At 40.8% G+C, this 12,587-nt stretch overlaps 1 long non-coding RNA gene across 1 annotated transcript in view; it reads right to left on the bottom strand.

Annotated features, from left to right (window-relative positions):
* Nucleotides 1-11,398, bottom strand: part of LOC143217798 (uncharacterized) — a 46,821-nt gene extending 35,423 nt beyond the window's left edge. Inside the window, exons 1-2 of the long non-coding RNA XR_013010901.1 lie at nucleotides 10,227-11,398; nucleotides 6,426-7,193 (exon numbers count right to left, since the gene is read on the bottom strand). This is a non-coding gene — a long non-coding RNA (uncharacterized LOC143217798). The remainder of the gene's footprint in view (nucleotides 1-6,425; nucleotides 7,194-10,226) is intronic.
* Between the last annotated feature and the right edge of the window lie 1,189 nt (nucleotides 11,399-12,587).

Here is a 12,587-nt window from a genome sequence, read left to right as displayed (position 1 = left end):
GCATAGAATTCGTTCGTTTGAATTGCAATCTTGCATTGTGCTATTAATTTGTCTGATGGTCACGGGGCTCACGGTTCATGAATCTACAATGCGCAGAGACGGTCTTAATTAATTGAATAAGATTTCCTGCAATCCAACTATCTTAAACAGAGAGAGAGAGAGAGATTTTTTCTTCTCTAATAATATCTCCATAATAAGACACATATTTCTCACGAACGACCTCTGCTTAATTACCACTTCCAATCACTAAGTGATTACATTCTATTCATGATTTTACTTCTGTCACAAATAGTTTCAAATGTTAATTTCTTAACTGGTCTAGAACTATTACATTAGATACAGAATAAGGATAATAAAGACAATTTACTGTAATTTCTTAAATCATTGGCTGTTACATTGCTGTCATATTGGTGACACACTCATTTTATATAAAATGAAATTCTACGTTCTATTAACAATTACTTATCTCCAAGTCAATGTCAACATTGTTATAAGAGAGAAATTATTCATATTATTTCAAAGTAGTTTTATGCAATATAGAAACAGTATAATGAAACAATGGATACTTTTGGCGCGTGCGTTGGAGGGTTAACGACGTCTCAGAGCGGTGGTGCGAGTGAAAAGGGTTAAACGCGTGTCTCACGGACGATTAATCGGGGAGCAATTTGTTTCGGCGTAACGAGCGATATAAAATGCAAATTCGCTGCGAGGGAGGAGGAGGAGGAGGAGGAGGTGGGGCGGGGGATGGGATTGAATCGGGAGGCGGGCAGTGTATTATATGGGATAAAACGGTGAATAAAATGTAGGAGAACGGGAGGCTGTCGTGATAACGTAGACAAGATGCAACGAGCCGCGAAGGAGGACGAAGGGCGAGCTGGATGTCCGTGTCGTGGAATGGGAAGGACACGTGGATTTGTCGACGAGCGCAAACCACTGACATCGGGGTTACGTCGACGTCGCCGTGCCGGGCGATGCAGTCGGTAATGCAGCACTTTGCATTGTTGGCGGGTAGCAAGCGGCAACGTTTACTACCGTCGACGTGTCAATCCGTCCCCGAGTTTTACGAGCACTGCGTAAATTCTACGGCCTTGCTACGGGCGTCGTAGTCGCGGACCAACATTGCCCGAGCCCCCGTGCATCCTCAACGACGACAAATGCATTAGACTTTATGGCGGCTGGCTCGTTAACTCTCCTCATCCCGTCCCCACCCCTCCTGCCCGGCTGCACCTATACCAGCCTGGAAATGTCCAGACTTTGGCTAGACGTCCGCACCTGGATCCAATCGTGCACATCCCTCGCCCGGAGAATCCCCCCGTAACTCCGCGGGCTTTTCGGCCTGCCAGAAAACTGAGGTCTGAAGCGCAGATCGTATAAATTCACTGCGAAAACCTTCCCCTAACTAGACATGGTCTTGTTCCATTGTACACGTCACGGGTATAATTCCGCTGTTGCTACGAGGAGTAATCAGTTGCTTTGTCAACAGGAGATAACTATTTTCAGGGAACCAGTGCACAATGTTACAGCGTACCCTTGCGCATCGAATTAGAATCTCGCTTGCAAAAACATTTTATTTTTCTACTTGTCGACGCCACTCTGGCTCCACAATGTATTGGCACACTCTCGAGGTTTAAAAGTTTTCAATTGAAACTGGCTAAAAAAACTATTTTTAAGCGTGCCATAATCTTCTAGTTGGATACTTTTAAGCAGGGCTTCGGAGTCGGGGTCGGAGTCGTGGAGTCGGAGCCGGAGTAAGAAAAAGCTATACATCGACTCCCGGGGTCGGAGTCAGAGTCGAAAAAAAATATATCGACTCCGACTCCAACTCCAACTCTTTTGTTTATAAATCATTAATAAATTTATGTATACATAAATAAATTGCTAATATTCGATCTACAGTATAGACGTATTGTATATGTATACATATACCTCGGCACTATGTAGAGGAGAAACAGTTAAAGTTATGGTAGTAGTATTTTATAATTATTGCCTGAAAGTGAGAAAGTAACAGTCGTGTTGTGTTTTGTCAGAGTTATCTGTTCCATATTCTTAGAATTTATTACAATATTTCAACTATTTATTCAGTTTTATCACAACTCTTAATTATTTTTAGTACATATTTTTTCAATTTGGAAAGTCGGAGTCGGAGTCGGAGTCGGCGTCGGCGTCGGCGTCGGCGTCGGCGTCGGCGTCGGAGGTAAAAAAACGGAGGAGTTGGAGTCGGAGTTGGAGTTAAGAATTTTTTCTACCGACTCCGAAGCCCTGCTTTCAAGAATACGATCCTTGTTTTTAGTACTGGAAGACTTGATTTTTTTTAGAATTAGAGTAATTGGTATAGTGCATAACGTGTAGCGGTTCGGATAGTGCACAGGGTCTTCGGTACTTCTAAACAATTTTCTACAAGAAGGTCCGGCTAACGGTGCCGCGGCGGAGGTCATTTGACGAGCATGATCATGTTTAAATCGGTAGCTTGTACCCGTCCGATAAAAAGCGTCGCGGCGCCTCGGCCGTTGGGTTACGACCAACAAAAAAAGTAGTCGAAGGAGGATCCGTCGCGTCCGGAAATTGTTCGACTCTCCTCGAAGTAGCGGAAGCTCAGTGAAAAACTCGGCAGAAGGAGGCCAGCCAGACATAGAGAACACCCTGTGATTAGGCGGTAAGAAAAATGCAGCCGACATTAATAGACCCTCTTTAAGGAGTCCCCGGATACCCGTCGCGCCTCTGTTTTTCTCAACTCCTCAGCACCTTCCCCCCAACCCTCTCCGCCCCTCTAACAAATGGCGGGCTATCCTGTCACGGTTTCCTGTCTGATCGATAGATTATTGTCCCCGGCTTTTGTCGACTTTCTAACAGCGCATCGGAAAACATTGTTGCCGTTGACTTATAACCCCTAAATACCTCGGCATCGGGACGTGGAAAACGTTGACAAATGATCGCTCGCGGTTGAATTATTGCGCCGTCCTCAAACTCTACTATTTGATGGTTACTTTCTCAAATAAACTTCTTTCTCATTTCGAAAGCAACTGCTCTATTGTGCACGAGTATTTTATAGTTTGTACACTGAATCGTGGATGCCGATTGACGTTGACTTTATCTACCGAAAACAACTTGACTTTTTAATAATTTTTTCTTTAAGTTTTTTTTCGGTGATGGTTCTGAGCTTTCTGGAAATCAGGTATGAACTTTTGCAATTATCCAATATATTTGGATATAAAAATGAATAGACTGCAGATCTTGGCTGCACTGCAACTTCAGTAACCAGAAATTTGGGCGAGAAAATACCAAAAATCCAAGTTTTCATCCTGGGACATTAATGGTTCAAAAGCTACGAGGGTTTAAAGTTGAGCGATTTACAGTGTTTTTGACAATAAGGGTGCCGCCATGTTGGAATGTAGTGAGTGTCGTGCGCCGCTTATCGAACGCAGCCGCTAGGTGGCAGCACAAGCACGCGGTAATGTAGATAATTAATAAGTTGGTTGGTGAACCATCGATTTTTGGTTACAAAAATTTCTGGTTACACAAGTTACAGTTTAACCCAGATCTTTATGCAAAATAAAACTGTTCTGTATCAATGCAAACAGGAGTTAAATAAAAATTCAACCTTTAATAGTTTTTTTTACATTTTAAAACAACATAGCGATATTATTAGATTTTTAAAATCTTTTACTGTTTTATATTTCACCCAGCCAATTCTTCATAAATGCGTACAAATACACAATCTAAAAATGACATATGTATGTATTTTATACTATACTACACTCCACTGTATGGTAAACATGTTTGTTGTCTCAAGAGGACATAAAAATGACTTATTAAAAATGGCCTTTCCACAGTCCCTGCGGAAGAAATTAATTGTGTTAAAAGTTAAAAGTTAAAATACGCTAGTAAATTGTGAGATGTTTTACAATAATTGATTGTAAATTTTATATTAATATGTTTGATATCATATTATTGAATTATTATACCATATAATTGTTATAAATGCAAAATTCCAGTATATAAAAACAAAATGTGTGTATCTAAATTTACAGTTTCAAGCTTCAATAGACAATTTGAATGTGTCTTCATAAAATAAGAGATATTCTTTGTATATAAAAAAAGTGAAAAATGTAAAAAAAGTTCGATTTTTCTCAAGATCTAGATCGGATCCTCTCCTTAAATGGGCGAAATGAAAGGGTATCGTCGAGATCCGATATCACTACGTTTCCACAGTGAAGTACTTAACCCTTTAAATTTGACGTTGAAGGTGGTCAATTACACCGCGCATACCGACGGAAGTAACCGCTGGGAGGCGAACGAGCGATATTCAGGGTTAAGGTTATCCTCGTCTGCTGCCAGTTACGATTTCTGAGCGGTACGTGGGGGTTGCCGACCTCAGACTTCCAGTATGCTTTTCTCGAAGTTCACCGAGTTGGGTCGGCTGTTTACAATCTCGGGGCATCTTCTCCGCATGCAGATTATAGTCAATTAAAGACTTACTGCCCACCATAAGCCGTGATATCGGAGCCCTGAAGATTGAGTACCGTACCCTTTTTTACGATGGGTGTACAGATCGTGAATGATTGCTCAGGGCGTGGATCGATATATTGGGCGAGTCATAAATTAAACGATACCGATTACAATATTCCTGTTGCGCGGAGATGTCCAGTAATTTATAATAAACGCGTTAGAACCCTTCACGTTACCATCAACGCCAAAATCATTCTTTATTTTACAATTAATTCAGATTGTAAAGACGTTTTTGACGGCACTTGCTGCACATTTATCCCGACTAAATACTTAATATCTGTTAAAACCCTACTATTCTCACGGTTTTCATTCAAACTTGAATAAAACGACAAGAAAACATCATACCACAACTTTCCAGGGTTCATTTTGACGGGGAGACATTAATCTTGAAATTCCCAGTGAATTCAGTGTTGCCAAACATTTTTCGAAGATCCACTCGCGTGTTACGTGTGTCAGAGACACGAACTTTGCGTCTGGAACACCTCGTTGGCAGTGTCGCAAGATATATTCGGGGACCGTCTATTAGCCCAGTTCAAGGGCCATTTATAACCAGCGTCGAATTGAATTATGGATTCGTATCGATGGCGAGCCGGCGCGGCTCACAGTGTGACGAATCAATAATTTAAATTCGGCGTCAGGTATCTTGACACATTTCTTAATTAATATGTCTGGGATCGTACTAAATATGATCAATAATAAACATAAGGTGCAACTACGTGCATTGATGAATTCGTTCGATAAATAAGAAGCAGTAATACAAAACTAGACAAACAAATAGGTACGTTTCGCTACGACTAAATTTAATATATAATATATTGGTAAAAGTAATTTCGGTATTTGAAAGTGAAATAAAAATTTCGTCAAGCAATGTACTTTAATCGATCAAATATTTTCCATTTCGTTCGACGATCTTTTGCCATCTCTCTGGTAGCTTAATAAAGTTATTGGCTATTTTTATAAAGCTGCGACAGCTACATATTGAATAACAAAATTGGGTTTCATTTCACCTTCAAATACCGAAATTACTTTCTCGTCAACCCAATAATATTTCCATGTATCGCACTTATATTGACGAAAGTGTCATTAAAATCAGTTAATAGACGTGGTTTTTGCGACGGTGGCTAAGATAATTTTCGTCCAGCTATATTGGCGATCGGTCACGCTGTGCGGCGGCGGCGGTAGAGAGACGCGATCGTCGCAACGGCGACGTCGCGGTATTACGGATCGCTATCGCGGGCCGGTATATTCGTCTCGATTAAAAGTATCTTCCACGGAGCAGAAATTACAGTCAATTAAAGACCCGCGGTAACTACCACAATGCGATATCGACCTCGTCGGCGGCGGCGGCGGACCGTTCCATCTCCCTCTATCTCTCTCCCTTTCTCCTTTCTCTTCATCCTCTCGCTGTACTCCGACTCTCCACGGATGGACACACGAATACGGACGACTGCGTAGAACGAGCACATATTTGCACGAAGTAACTCACGTCCATGTATTTCTTGCAACCACGTACGTAGCTGTACTTACGTACAGCGTGTGAGATAAGATAGCCTGTGGTACCTACGCCTGGCCGGGGGTGACTGGGAGGATGGGGGGTATATAATTGCAGAAGGCAGAAGAGAGAAGTGAGATAGAGATAGAGCTAGAGACACACAGAGAGAGAAGAAGTGCACGGTACGCGTGTACGTAAGAGGCACTGGTCTGTGTGCACGTGTGCTCACGAGGCTGGCGCACGTAGTCGTGTACGTGTGTTTGCGAGGGCGAAAGAAAGATGCGCGGAGATGTTCTCGCCAGGTCAGCACGGGGTCACGCTTGGAATCCAGAGCAAACTATCCCCTCCTTCGTTTTACCTCCCACCCTCCCTCTCTAAAAGTTCTTCTTGCTTGACCGCTCGCTTGCTTACCTACCTACCCACCTACCTGCTCGTCCTCCGCGTCCTTTCCTTCGTCTTCTTCGTCTTCTTCTTCTTCGTCTTCTTCTTCTTCTTCTTCTTCTTCTAGTTCTGCTTCTTTCCCATCCTTTTACTACTACTACTGCTAGTACTACTACCACTATTACCGCACTACTCTTCCCCGTCTTTGTCGTGATCTTCTTTTTACCCGATGCCAAGTAAGAAGCCTGTATACCACCGGGGGGTTCTTCGTATAACTCTTCACCTTTCCAGCAGCGTTCATCGTTTTCTATCGACGGATCGGGGAAGACAGTGTCCATCTCTTTCTGTCGATACCGTGAAACTGCCACGTGAAATTCGCGCCTTCCGCGTCATTGCGAACCGATCCCGCTGGACGAGGAAGGGATCGCTTCGACGTAAATCGATCCCTCTTTCTTCCTCTCTTTTCCTGTTTCTCTGTCTCTCTCTCCCTCTCTTTTTCGAGAGGGTGGACGAGCGAGAACCGGCGCGAGGGTGAAGGAGCTGACGATGGTTCCACGGTTGTCGCAGGTAAATAGTCGGTATCGATTCCACGATTACTCGGCCGGATTTCATACGGTCGATTTGTTTTCCAAACTCTTCTTTGTTACCCCGAGTTGAGAATGTTGCAGAGTGGGCGAATCGGTAACCATGCCGGCAACAATAGTAATTAAATAGCAACGTGCCTATTCACTTCTTGCACTGCAACGTCGAGTCAGATTTCTGACGAACATCTCGCACAGGATCGATTAAATACGCGTGTGTTGTTAACACTTCCCTGAAACCGAAATAATATTCTATTTTTATTATCGATTCGCGTAATCATAGTTAGTCGCAGTTATGATGGAGATTAGATGTTATTAATGGACAGTGGATTCATGCTTTTATGACAAAAATGAGTACGTGTAATTTAAAACGTGAACATTAAACGAATTTAAAAATATTTTTATATCATATTCAACCTATTGAACATATTAATTGAGAAAATAAATTGCTATGTCACTCCTGTTTGTTGTAATTCAGGTAGAACAATTTTATTTCGCGTAAAGATCCGCTGTGTAGTTATTAACCTTTTTTTTTGACACGTCAAACACTTATTAAAATTAACGAATGATATATTCAAGAACAATATTTCAGTAACGTGGTATATACATGTTATACAGTACTGTATAAAATTTTCCTTTGCATTAAATTGCATTACAAATTACTAAAATTCCGGGTACAGTGAAAGACACAAACTGGTGTCATATATACAATTAAATTATTTTTAAAAAATTATAATGAATGGATAAAATAAAACGATCATACGTAACGAAAATATTCTAGACCGGATGAAATGTGCAAATCCTATGATCGAAACGGTTTCGAGTGCATAAAAGTTCAAAGCGAATGACAGCTGTTTATTTCCGCTGCACTGAACATTGTTCTTTCCCTGTCAAATTGCGGCGCCATCCGCGTCGAATTATCTCGCTGATTATCGTCGAGCCGGCGCGGCCGGAAAGGAATAATTAATTAGTTAGCTGGCCGTCTGAAAGAATCGCGCCGCGCGCCGGTAAAGGTATGTTTCGTGCCGCGACGAAACGATTTGCCTTATAAGTGACAGCACGTGAACGCGCTTCAGCTTGCCACCTTTTAAGTGCGTCCCGTGCAGCCCCCCCCCCCTTCGAACGGTACGAGGGCCGAGATTCTACACGCAAATTCTGATTACGTATGCGCACGAAACTAACTGCAACGCACGTTCCGAGATGGACTTTCGCCTTTTCCCATGGTGCTTGTTAGCTCTTGACTTCACGACATTCTCACGGATACTGGCAAACTGCGGGAACGATTTTACTTGCTACGAAACTTCGCGAAAACAAACGTGACAGATACATCCCAAATGATAGGGAATCGACTTCGAACACGAACACTGGTTATGGCGGTTTTTTTGGTAAGACAACAACTGAGAAGTTCAGATTTACAGTGCTAATTACTTTATAGAAATTAATTCTTAATGATAGCAGTCGACGTGTGGATACCACATAATATAATTTTGAGTGAAGGATAAACAAGTATTACTTACAATTATTAGTTTCTCATTGAAGAAACGTTGGGGAAATCGATTTTTATTATTTGTTGCTTCTCTGTGAAAATATTATCTGTGCTCTTTCAATTTTTGTGAGAAATCTGTATCTTTTTTCTTGTTTATAATCGTTTGCAAACTCGATTATTGACTGAAATTTCTGAGAAAGTTCTCAAACATGGAGATTGATGAGTCTATTGCGTAATATTATTTTCAAAATTTTAATTAATAGCTTAAGTATTATATAAACCGGTAAACTGAAGTTGTCTTTTCGATATTCTCCTGGTAAAGATAGGCAGTTTTACGTCAAATGATTTATCGAACGAGTCATTTGTTGTTTAAATTAGATGAAGAACAGTTATTATCCACATGATATCTATGGTTGTAAGGAAAAACGCTTTAGAGTATAGGATTTACGTATTTACCAAAGAAAGTCAAGAAAACAAATTCGAAAGGCTCAAAAAAATAATGCAATTTTACCGATATCCGGTGTGAAGAATTAATGATCAAGAGTAAGCGGCGCGTAGTTCCTTACAACCACATATAATGCTACCAAAAATTGCATGTGCAAGGACTCGCAGGACTCGAAGCAGTACGTCTGAGTGTACTCATTTTCAATTAAAAAAATTATAGAACTAAATATTTCGATAAGAAAGAAATCCAGAATCCACAAACAGACAGTATTCTTAAAAAAAAAGAAATCGAGGAGTCGCATTTAAATGACCTATTTTTCGGATAAATACCTTACGGTTTACAGTGCCTTGAATCATAAAGTGAAACTGCTGCGTATCACAGACTTAAACTGTCCATTCTATAATTATGTTACTTTTGTGCGTAAAGTTATGTAAAAACAAACTAAACTCCAAGCTGAATCCGTGTTGCCAGACAAATTTTCCCTTGCACTCACGGTTTCCGTTCGACAGTTTGAATGTAACATTCAACAGGTTACTGAATCATAAATGCAATTTGACGTACAGTTAACACCTGTGCACCGTTCCGGTAATTATTGCATTATTACTTCGTATTAAAGTTATAATCTAATTGAGGGAAAACACTTACTTTTAACTCGATTGTGATACGCGCTTATGATCACAGACAGTAATTGCGCGAACAGTATTTGCGATCATATAATAAATACCCAAGTCAGCAAACAAAATAAAATAACACATAAGTCGATTTTAGAAATTACATTCAACTTTAGAAGTTATTAACAGATTACGGATCTTTATGCATTTATAGCAACATTGAGTAGATGAAATTCAAAATTGTAGGAAAATTTAAAAAATTTCAAGATATCAATATACATATTATTTTTCATCTATTACAATTATTTAGGAAGGAAATAACATTCTCAGTCTAGTTATTAAACAAATTTCTATACTTTCTTTTAGAATTCAACTTCAAATTTATTTCTGACAAGTGAAGCATTTTGTAACTGTTTTATTCGAGGCTGTAATAAACATCTAGAGAGCATATAAAAATGTATATTGTATTTAACGAAAGCAGTTATTCATTTTTCTGTTTCGTCATCAGAAAGAGGGCCATGCTATCTTTATTGATTTAAAAAAGCATATCGCTCTTGTCAGATAAAAGAGGTTGGGAACGAAAGAGCATAATGCGAACTTACTATGATCGCAAATGGTTCGTTCTATCGGTTTAGTGACGAAAGGATTTGTTGCCATCTTTCAGTAAAGAACGAAGTTCTACGAAAAACAATATTATTTGAAAATTTGCAGAATTTGTACTTACACCGCTATGATTTTCAGCCCGCCATATTACAATACTTCTCCGAAACACGGCCACAACTGTAGCCCAGTTTCCCGTGTTTAGCGTCGCGCGTCGGCGAAAAAAGAAACGCATAAAATCGTGTGTGTTGCGTAGCGCGCCGCATCCGGGCGTCGTTTCCGCCACCGCGGGTTCTCGGTAGTTTCCGCTTTCACCTGAAAGAATCCTCAGAAGTACAGTAAACTCGCGCAGTCAAAAAAGTAATATCTGTCGGCAGCGAGCCGTTAATTATGGCGTCGGCTGTGTCGTCGGTGGCGCGGCGGGGCTGATGCGAGCGTATGAAGTATTTCCATTTCCATGATTGGACCGACTTTGAAATTGGCGGCCGGCGTGTATCGCTACGACAGATGGAGATTCGTGATTCCGCGTGCGCGCCAGAGCGCCAGAGGAACATTGAAAGAAGAAGAAGAGTAAGAGAGAGAGAGAGAGAGAGATAGAGAGGGGGAGAGAGAGTGAGAGAGAATGCGCACAGAGGAACGGGTTCAGAGAGTGAAAGAGAGACTGACGAGAGCTCGGGGAACAAGGGGGGCCCCCAGTCACCGGATGGGGGGTCGCCGCGTGTTAGGGACGCGCCGCGTGTCAATTAAGTGGCTCTGACCGGTGAGATACGGGAACTCCTTTCCATACGGATATGCATACGCTCGCTCCGAATCCGCTTCGGCTATCGTTTACATACACACGAGCATAAACGGATCCGTTCGCAGCCACGCAGACACCAGGGGCCCCGATGATTCTTGCCGTTTCGCCCGCGCAACCGCCATGAATACGCGGCACGAACCATTCGAGGCTGTCTACCACGGGATTGATGACTCTCGTGCGCCTGGCCAATGACGTTCTCGCGTGTTCGAACATTCTAACGCGTTGTTTTATTAATACTTTCCTTGGATAACGTTTATCGCCGCATCGAACCCCAGTCGCATTCGGGTTGTTAGCTGCGCGGTCTTTACTTGTACGCGATTTCCATACTGCAGATTGTAGTACGTCTCTCGAGCGTTTACTCGTTTGCGCTCATTTTTCATCGGCGCTATACAGGCTGTTCCAGCAGTAATCTGGTGCACGGGGGCTGTAGGAACCATCTGGAAATTACGCAATTAATTGCTTTAATATATTCGCATCCTTTGCTTGTAATCAGGGACCATAACATACAAAGTATTTCATCGACTAAAATCGTATTGGTTACAAATAAGGATTTACCGAAATAAGGATTAACCAAATAAGGAGTAACCGAAAATTTGTTCTCTTGTTGGTAAATGTTATCGTTGAAAGAAATTTATTTCGATCACTTTATTTGTGATTATTTCTGATTATTTCGGTCACTCATAATAGTCGTCGACTTTATCTTAAATTTCAATAATAATCAACTTTTTATTAATGAGTTTTATCGCGTAGAAAATTATAGAATAACTGTTATTTTTGGTACCTGCTTGTAATCATTATTATCCGAACGAACGATATTTATTAATTGACATTATTGATTCCGCTCATAGAAGCTAATTGGATCATACTGACTTCGTTAATTCGCGATCGAGGAGAACCTCGATTATCCAGACCAATCGGTGGAACATGATATTCGGATATTAGAACAATCACAGAGTTGATAGATGAAATTTTCACTGATTTGAAGAAGAATTTTCAAAAATCTGGCAGATCACTTAAACTAGATATTAAAGATTGAATTACCTTATAAAATTAAATTGACTTATAAAAATGGCAACACTAAAATTGAGATTGTCTGTAATTTTGAATATACAATAATGGATACTTGGACAAGGTAATTTATTGTATCGTATGCCATACACGAATTATAATAATTTCAATAATTGGGGGGGGGGGAGGGAATATAAAACCAGTAGGTAGGTAATATTTTTAAAAACTCCGTTTCGTAAGACATCCAAGAAATTCCGCGATTTCGAAAGAAGAACCGGCAACTCCATAGCAAATTCTGAACGATTTGACGCGGAGTGGCTCGTACGCCATTGCAGTACAATGTAATACGTTGCAATGCTATTACCCAGGTATATTTATTTAATTAGCAGTTCCTTCTACGAAGGCATGTGGACAGACGCAAAAAGTACAGAAGAAACCTCGATAATTGCAGATAATGGTAGTAATACATAACGGATAATAAGACATTTTCTGTGATGTGTTAACAAATCTGATGGACATTTTCGACAAGTTGAAAGTTCCTTTAATGAAAGGCTCTGTTAACGTTTAATGTAATAAGTGCTACTCTTTCCAATCGCCCGAGGGATATTAGTTTCTCTTTGACTTAGAGGCGCTTACGTATACACATGCGCAGAGGTTGTGTGTGCAAGGTACAACACC

Source organism: Lasioglossum baleicum, chromosome 2 (assembly GCF_051020765.1).
Source record: "Lasioglossum baleicum chromosome 2, iyLasBale1, whole genome shotgun sequence".
In the NCBI taxonomy this organism is placed as follows: Eukaryota; Metazoa; Arthropoda; class Insecta; order Hymenoptera; family Halictidae; genus Lasioglossum; species Lasioglossum baleicum.
Note: the sequence above shows the minus strand (reverse complement) of the source record. Positions and strands in the feature narration are given on the sequence as shown.